The sequence below is a fragment of the Nelumbo lutea genome, chromosome 6 (genome assembly GCF_056320005.1).
Source record: "Nelumbo lutea isolate HS-2025 chromosome 6, American lotus-T2T, whole genome shotgun sequence".
Lineage (NCBI taxonomy): Eukaryota > Viridiplantae > Streptophyta > Magnoliopsida > Proteales > Nelumbonaceae > Nelumbo > Nelumbo lutea.
Genome location: NC_142689.1, coordinates 61,497,279 through 61,505,731, shown reverse-complemented (window position 1 = coordinate 61,505,731; position 8,453 = coordinate 61,497,279). Strand labels below are relative to the sequence as shown.

Here is an 8,453-nt window from a genome sequence, read left to right as displayed (position 1 = left end):
TGATGGATTTACTACCGATCTTGAATTTATCTTTAAAGATTTTGGAATCCCTTGCAATGTCTATTATTCCCATAACTATAACTACAAAGTTATTTCATCTAATTATTAACATTTAAAAAAATGACTCTCTAATAAATCCACTAAAATTATTAACTATGACTACAAAGTTATTTATAATCACATTCAAATTCAAATTTAAGACAAATTCCCACGCCACACTTTTACCTATGCTTTTCCTGTAATGTCAGGTGGTAATCAGCTCGGATTCCATATCACAATAACATTTATTTAAATTTTTATTTTAAAATTTAACTTTAAATTGAAAAGACTAAAATGACCTAGGGCCCATGGTCATTGTTCTATCCCGCCCTCCCTCTTCTCTCTCTTTCATTCTCTCACACTCTCAACTCTCTTCCTGCAACTTTTCGACCTTCCACTGAACTTCGGCTGCTCTCCCTCCTCTGTCACTTTTATTTCTCGTCTTTATTATCAGCAAACTTTTCTTACAACCACTGTACAGATCCATGACTCTCCCTATGTGCCTCTCTCTTTCTCTCCAAGAACATCTTCACATAAAAGAACAAAACCATACGAAAAGAAATTATACTTCTCGCTTTGTATCTACTATTGCATTTTCTACCCCCCCTCTCTTTGTTATCCATGGTCTCTCATTCAGATTCGTCGATATGAATTGCATCATGAGGGATTCTTTGGCTAGAGGGAGGACTGTTCCGACGGGATCGCAACTTTGGAGAGGTCAGGCAACGCTGCCATCTCGAGAGGTACGGATGAAAACTTGGATCTCTTCTCTAGGTTGTTCTTACTATTTCAGCGAGACAATAGAAATTTCATTTGTTTTTTCAATTTCTAAAATTTTCGGCTTCCTACAGGTTGTTCTTGCTATTTTAGCGAGACAATAGAAATTGTCAGAGGAACTGATCAGTTTGATGTTGATTTTGATTAGGTTGATGTTCCTATGTGCACCTGTGCAAATTTAGAGGGCATCCGTATTTCTCATGTTTTCGTTTTTATTTGATTCTACAAGTTATTTATTTTTATTATTATTATTATTATTATTATTATTATTATTATTATTATTATTATTATTATTATTATTATTATTTTCTACTTGTCATTTCACCCTTTCTGACTTTAGTTGCTTGGTTAAATACTTCAGGAGGAGCGCCAATGTTTGATTTCCTCCTGATAATAAATTTTTTAGAAGAAATTAGACAAAGTCAAATTTGTTATTTTGATATTTTCTTAAGAAAAAAATATCATATTTGTTAATAGTTCTGGTTATGAATGCCTTCAGTATCGATTAAATTGGGGAGAATATCGGTTGGACCAGTAAAACTAGCGAAGAATGGAATCAACGATCTACACTCTTTAGTGGATGGGGGAAAGCATGATTATGACTGGTATGCGTTCTATCCATAATTTTTTCCCTGATGTAATTTGTATGCTTGTTAGCTTTCATATCACTTTTTGTCATTTACTTGCTTGCTAGCTTTAACAGTCTCCTTCCTATATTGAATAAAATTCTCTCCATCTCTCTGGTTGGTCATGGTGGTCTTCCATTCGCTAATTGCATTTTCTATTTAGCTAAGTGCTAACCAGTAAGAGACAATGGGAATTCAATTACTCTTGAAGTCTAGATCCTTAACATGGTAAAATTTGTTAGTGTGAGGTCCGATAGTGCTAGGATCTTCTTGCCTGAGAATGTTGTTGGGTATTTCTCATCATATTATTTGGTCCAGAGAGGCTACTCAGCAATTGTTGATAGCAATCTGAGGTTGTCTTATTGCTGCTACCTGGGAATTCATTTGCTTTTATCATTCTAATGGTTTTTTCATTCAGTAATAAGGAAATTAATTCGTATAGGAAGATTTTTGCTGGCCATTTCTGCAGCTAATGAAATTAAGATAGGAAAAGCGAACCAATTAGGATATAGTTTACTAAAGTAGGTCTATTGTGGTCAGAATATGAAACATACTTGAACCATAAGAAAAGCCTCTTGAAGTTCATAGATCAATAACAGGTAGCATCTCCAAAAAAATTCAACCAATCATGAAAGAGAGCTATAGGTTACTTTGGCATTATTGCCATGATCTTAATGAAGTTATAGAATGTTTGACCGTAGTAAAGTTTACATGGTTTGTTAAGTAAACACAATGTGGAATGAAGATGGGAAATAGCGTGGCTTAGGTAGCTTTTATTTTTCATTTACTTTTCAGTTCACAGTTAGCAAGAAGTTGATAAATATGATTTTAATAGCTGTATTGATTTAAAAAAAAATCCTTAGATGGAAGAATTTAAGTTTTTATGTTCACGAAAAGGTGATTTATATGCCATTAGACTACTATATAGACTACCATATATATAGTAGTCTATCCAGTTCTTAGCAGCTACCTGAATCATATGATTGTTACCTTTCTCTAGTGGCATGCTTGTAATTTTCTCATTATTCCTTTTTTGAACTGCCCTGCATCTTTTCCTTTTCAACTGTATGAAGCCCCTTATTTCTAGTCAAGTGAGCAAAATGGTCCCATGTAGTGCCTGTACAATTTTCCCTGGTTTAAGCTGATTATTAGCATTTCTAGACTAGACCTCAAAATGCCACTCTACCTATCAAGATTTACAAATAAATAATTATCTGATGCAAACCCAAGGAGAAGTTATTTCTAAATTAGAATCCAAATCATGGATCACAGATTATCCCTCCTAAGATTCAAAATACAGTACTGGTTTGTAGGTGCCAAGTGCCAACCCATATAAAGTTGCACTGCTACAATGGTTAAATTTGCAATGTTAAAAGCTTATGTTCACCAACATTTCAATCTTATGATCAAGTTATTGCTCCTAACCCAAACCTGAGTCAATTCTCAACCAAAATGAGTCCATTCTCCAAGTTCCTTTTGTACTCATCCAGTTGTGGAATCACATTTCTATGAAAGAATCTTCTTTTTTCACAATGGCATAGTATGGAGATGAAACAAACTTATTTTGTTTCTAATTCATTGAGGTTGATGATATAATCTTACCACTGACAAGTATGGATGTGTATATGTTTTTCTTTACCTTAACAAATATGTGTAAGTATATTCTTAGATAGATGGTTTATAATTAGAAAATTGAACTCAAACTATCATTTGACAGCTAATGTTTGTTTCCTTTAATTTCCATGAACAGGCTTCTCAACCCTCCTGAGACACCTCTTTTCTCTTCATCAGATACAAGTGAGCCCCCTTCAACCTTACTGTCTCCAAGAAGCAGTTCCTTGATCAGATCAATTTCCACAACTAAGACTTCAATGTATATGTTTCAATTTCTTCTTGTTCATCACTATTCACTTTGATCTAAGTTATAAATTTATTTATTCTAAAACTGCAATGGTGTACATCACCTTCTTAACTGTTTCTCCTCCCTCCTCTTGACTGTTTGTGTTGCTTAGGGAAGAACATGAATTCAATCTGGTCATAATTGCTACTACCTATCTAATCTACTGTAGTCTTTTGAATTTTGAACGCATAAAAAAGAACTTAGTTTAACCATTGGCATATAAAATAATCTTTATATCTGATGGTAATGCTCTTCCAATTTGATAAACTAGTGAAGCTTCTTATATGATTTTACTGAGTGATGGGACCCCTTAGAGGTCTTCTATATATGGAGGGAAGTGTGACACGTCTGATTGATTCTAACTGGAGTATTCCCCTCTTAAAAGTTTCCGCATAAACTAAACCGTCTTTTGATTCCCTTGTTGATCAGCAAGGTTTTAAGCAGAGGTATTCAATTAGGCAACTCAACTTGAAGATAGGCCTTCCAGTGGATCAGATCCAGTTTAAGTTGTGCTGTTCGACTTGCTTTGACTTTGGATTAAATCCAACCTAGTCTAGTTCTCCCCATAAAGTGTCTCTTATCATTAGTGGTTCTTATCATTAGTGGTGCCACCTTTCCAGCAAAGACTGTTATTTACAATGGCATAGTTGTCAAGGTGTCTAGGCGATTCTAGGAGACAGTGGGGTGCCTAGGTGTTAATAATTTCATAAAAGAAAGAAAAAAAAAACAAGTTTTGCCTAGTTCCCTAACTTTATATACCATCCAGCATACATATTACTTAAAAAATAGCAATTTTCTTTAGTAACAAAATTAATTTCCTCATGGAGCAATTTTATGTCAAATTAGCAACTAAAAAGTGTTATTATTTTATATGATAAAATTTAAGATAGTAGGTAAAAGATACAAAGAACAAGGGTACAACTTCTCCTTTATTTAATGTGTGTCTGTGTGTGAGAGAGAGAGAGAGAAAGAGAAACCTCTTTGTGTTTCTATGCTTTATTTCTTTTTCTCTTCTCAAAAATAGTAAATAGAATATGCATGGCTAATTTCTTATTTTCACTTTCTTTCAGCTTTCAATGACACACTCGGAGAACAACTATTCATCAAGACCAACAAGAGGTAGTTCTGTTATCCGTCCTTCCATTTCTACCATGCACTACACTACCTACTCATCTAGCTCCAACAGATCTTCCTCAATTCTCAACACAAGCTCAGCATCAATCACATCTTCATCCAGGTCATCCACCCCTACTACCCGCTCTAGTACGAGACCTTCCACCCCATCTGCTCAGCCATTGTCATCGCAACCATTGACACCAACCAGACCCCACCCTGTCCCCAACATCTCTTCAGTTGATAAGCCAAGAGTGTCCCAAAACTCAAGGCCTTCTACCCCAAGTTCTACGCCTCAAGTCTCTGCAAACTTAAGTTCTGCATCTCGACCAAAATCACGGCCATCAACTCATACCCGTCGAACCCAAATAACAGCTCCAGGACCAGTTCCACTGGTAGCTCGCTCAGCATCTGCTGGGTGGGTCCTTCCAAATGGCCGAAGCACAGCACTTGCTTCCCGAGGAAGCTCCCCAGGCCCAAGGGCCCGACCATAACCACAACCTATTGATCTTCCTGATTTCCCACATGATACAGCACCAAACCTGAGGACCACATTGCCAGATAGGCCCATTTCTGCTGGTAGGTCCCGGCCAGGTTTTGCTGTCACGGTCAGGGGAAACTCAGAGACATCTGGGCCTGTGAATCCACCAAGAAGGCAGTCATCACTTATTGTTTCAAGGGGAAGACTTACAGAACTTCCAGGGAGGGGCCGCTTGCACACCAATGGACATGATGTTGGGGCACCTGAATTGCAGAAGATAGCACTAGTGTTGGAGCCTACAGTCTGGAGACCAACAAACCCACAACTACTAGTGAGAGTACTGGATTTGGAAGAATAATCTCAAAAAAGTCACCTGACATGGCTCTCAGGCATATGGTATATCTCTTGTTATAGAAAGAAAACAGAAAATACTTTTAAGTGTGGATGTCAGGAGACTCCATTCTGACTTTGCTGTCTTGGAGTCGTGGAAGTTCCATGCAAAGTCGGACTGAAGCCCAGGCCATTCAGTCTGCCATGCTGAGATTCCTGAGTGATATTTTTATATTCTCATGAAATATCTTTGTATGCATATGATATATGCCAACATATCTGATTTCCCTCATATATAAAATGGTTAGAAATCTTCAACGGATCCAAATTCTGACCAAGCAGGACTTTAAAGGGGTTTACTTTTTACCCCATATATTTATTAAATTTTGAGGTTAAATCTACATTATTACCTCTTAACTAAAAGCTCTTTATTCTATAACGCAGGACATCCGAAATGGCAAAGGGAGCGTCCGTTCTCTGTCTGGAACTACTCTTTTCCCTCAGAGCATCCGCAGTAACCTAAAAAGGTAGCCTATCCGTGTCTTGGATGCTTCGTCTTCAGCAGTAATGGTGCCCCACCCGCCAGCAGTAGTGGAGGCATCTCAGAGAATGGAATCTGTATTGTTAAGTCCCTGGATAATGAGGCTGAGGAAGGTGATGGTCGGCTTTCAGCAAAACTGAGTGAAATGGACATTTACGAGAGCTTCCGTTATGATAAAGTTTTTCCCAAAGAGGACCTGAAGAAAACTAACTGGTTGCACAACGCTGATGATAAGTCTGATCAGGGGATCACCTTCGATCACCGGTTTGAGCCACTTCTCGAGCCATTTGGTCTTCTATAATCTCTAAAATGACTATGATGTTGATGCCCTTTTTCCTTCGTTTCTTTTATTTTTGTTTTTAGTTATTGTTTTTCCAAGATGGAAACCTCACACTCTCTCTCTTAAGTTGTCCCTTACTGGTGGTACGACTTCATTTGTACCATAAGGGTCTTATGTTTCGTACCCTTTGTATAAAGAGTAAAACAGTAAATAGAGATGATGATGATGAAATAATATTTCAGTGAATCTAAGTGAATCCAGGTCTTACTGGATTGGACTGGACGGTCGGATTAGAAAAACCGATAACCTGTTCATCCCTTGGGTATGGTTATACTATAAACCAGTAAATCTTTAAAACCCCTTGAAAAAGTCAGAAAATCGTTGATATGGGCATCGAACTGTTAAACCATTTGACCGGGTAGCGGTTTGTGTGTTATTATTTTTATCTTCATTGATTTAAATAAAATAAAAAAACAAAAAAACAAAATGACTCCCATATCCCCAATCCCATCTCTTACGTTTCGGGTTAGAACGGCCCCATTTTCGTTCTAATCCTTTCCTCCTCTCAATCGTCACACCCAACCGACCACTTACAGCGGCCACGACCTACAGACTTTGATGGCAATTCATGACGATCAACGACGGTGGTGAGCTTAATTTATAGTGACCAGCATTGATTTTGCAGCAAATCTGCCAGTAACAGTTGTGGGTTGTGGCAGTAACAGGTTCAGCGATTGACTTGCAGCAACGGCTGACGATTTTGCAGCGGTGATTTTGTAACCTTACCTGTAGTGACGATGATGGTATATTTTCTGCCCACTATTCTCCCATGCATGCGAGTAAGTTTAGTTGTTCTATCTGCAACCTTACTTGTAACTTCGCAAACTGATGAACGGTGGTTTCCAATTGACTTTCATCAACTTACTTTTCAAAACAATCCCTCTTCATAGTTCCTACGTAGGATAAAGTTGACCAAAAAAACCTCACAAACCATTCACCCAGCCCAGCCACAAATTTTCATAGTATCAATGTAACCTCCCTCATCTCACCAGTCACGACTAAATTGATTTTCATGCTCGAAATCGGTAGTTTCTAAAACTAGGGAATCACCAATTTTGAATTCGACACTCAATTAGGATTAGGAAAAATGGTTTAGATATTTTACTTGAAACATATTGTGAAAATATGAATATTAAAATTAAAAATAAAAAATAAGAAATTAATAGTTTATTATTTGAAATGTATATTTTATATGAATATGAAATAATAGGATGTAAGAAATTTAAAATTTGTATAAGTGCATCTTTCACTTCTACAATTATGGGTATTAGTATGGGATTTGTGAGATCAAAGTTGGGATCAAGGGCTTGTTTCTTTTTTGGGTAATGCCTTTTACCATCATGATGCATTTTTTTAATGAATTTTATCTTATTCTTCAAAACATAATATAAAATAAAATCTTAATGGCCCCTTGGTAGATATGGGGCCAAATGTGCCAACCTGATAAATATAATCTAATATGGTAAAAATTTACCAAGATAGAATTAAAATGACAATTTTTAATATAAAGACATGCAAAAGTCATTACAAATAAGTAATACTTTTTTTATAATAAAGGAATATCTTAATTTGTTTTATTAGATTGTGATAGAGGTTGTTTGGAGAAAAGATTATAAGATTTTGTCATTTAGTTCCACGGGTATTAATATGGGATCTATTATACCAAAGTTGGCTCTTGGGTTTATTTCCTATTTGGGTGATGTCTTATCACTTTCTTAATGTCTTATTTTCCTAATGAATTTTGTATTCTTCTTCAATAAAAAATATTTTAATGACCCCTTAGCAAATATGGGGCCAAATGTGCCAACCTAATAAGCATCAACTAACTTGGTAAAACTTTACCATGATGGCCTTCAAATGATAATTATAAATATAATGGCATTCAAAAGCCATTGCAAACAAATAATATCATTTGACAATAAAGGAATATCTTGGTTTGTTTTATTGGATTGTGATAAAAGCTATTTGAAAAAAAAAGATTTTCGATTCTAGGGGTATTAACATGGAACATGTGGGATCACTGCTAAGCTCTTAGGTTTATTTCCACTTAAGTGATGCCTTATCACCATCCTAATGTATTCTTTTTCCTAATGAATTTTATCGTATTGTTAAAAAAAAAATTAATGACCCCTTGGTAGATATGGAGCCTGATGGAGGACAATTTGGCCCAACCCTACAACTCGAGGACATGTGTACGTGACCTGGCTCGATGAACGACTCAGCCCGCCAACGCAACCATGACTCGTCGAGCCCAACACTGGCCACTCGGCGAGTTAAGTGACTCGCCGAGGACCAACACCTGGGTA

General features: G+C 36.6%; 1 pseudogene across 1 annotated transcript; it reads left to right on the top strand.

Annotated features, from left to right (window-relative positions):
- Positions 1-399: 399 nt before the first annotated feature.
- Positions 400-6,386, top strand: LOC148849170 (uncharacterized; annotated as a pseudogene). Its single transcript, XR_016100406.1, has 5 exons — positions 400-782; positions 1,316-1,421; positions 3,193-3,239; positions 4,413-5,332; positions 5,711-6,386. The product of XR_016100406.1 is annotated as an uncharacterized LOC148849170 (transcript).
- Positions 6,387-8,453: the final 2,067 nt, after the last annotated feature.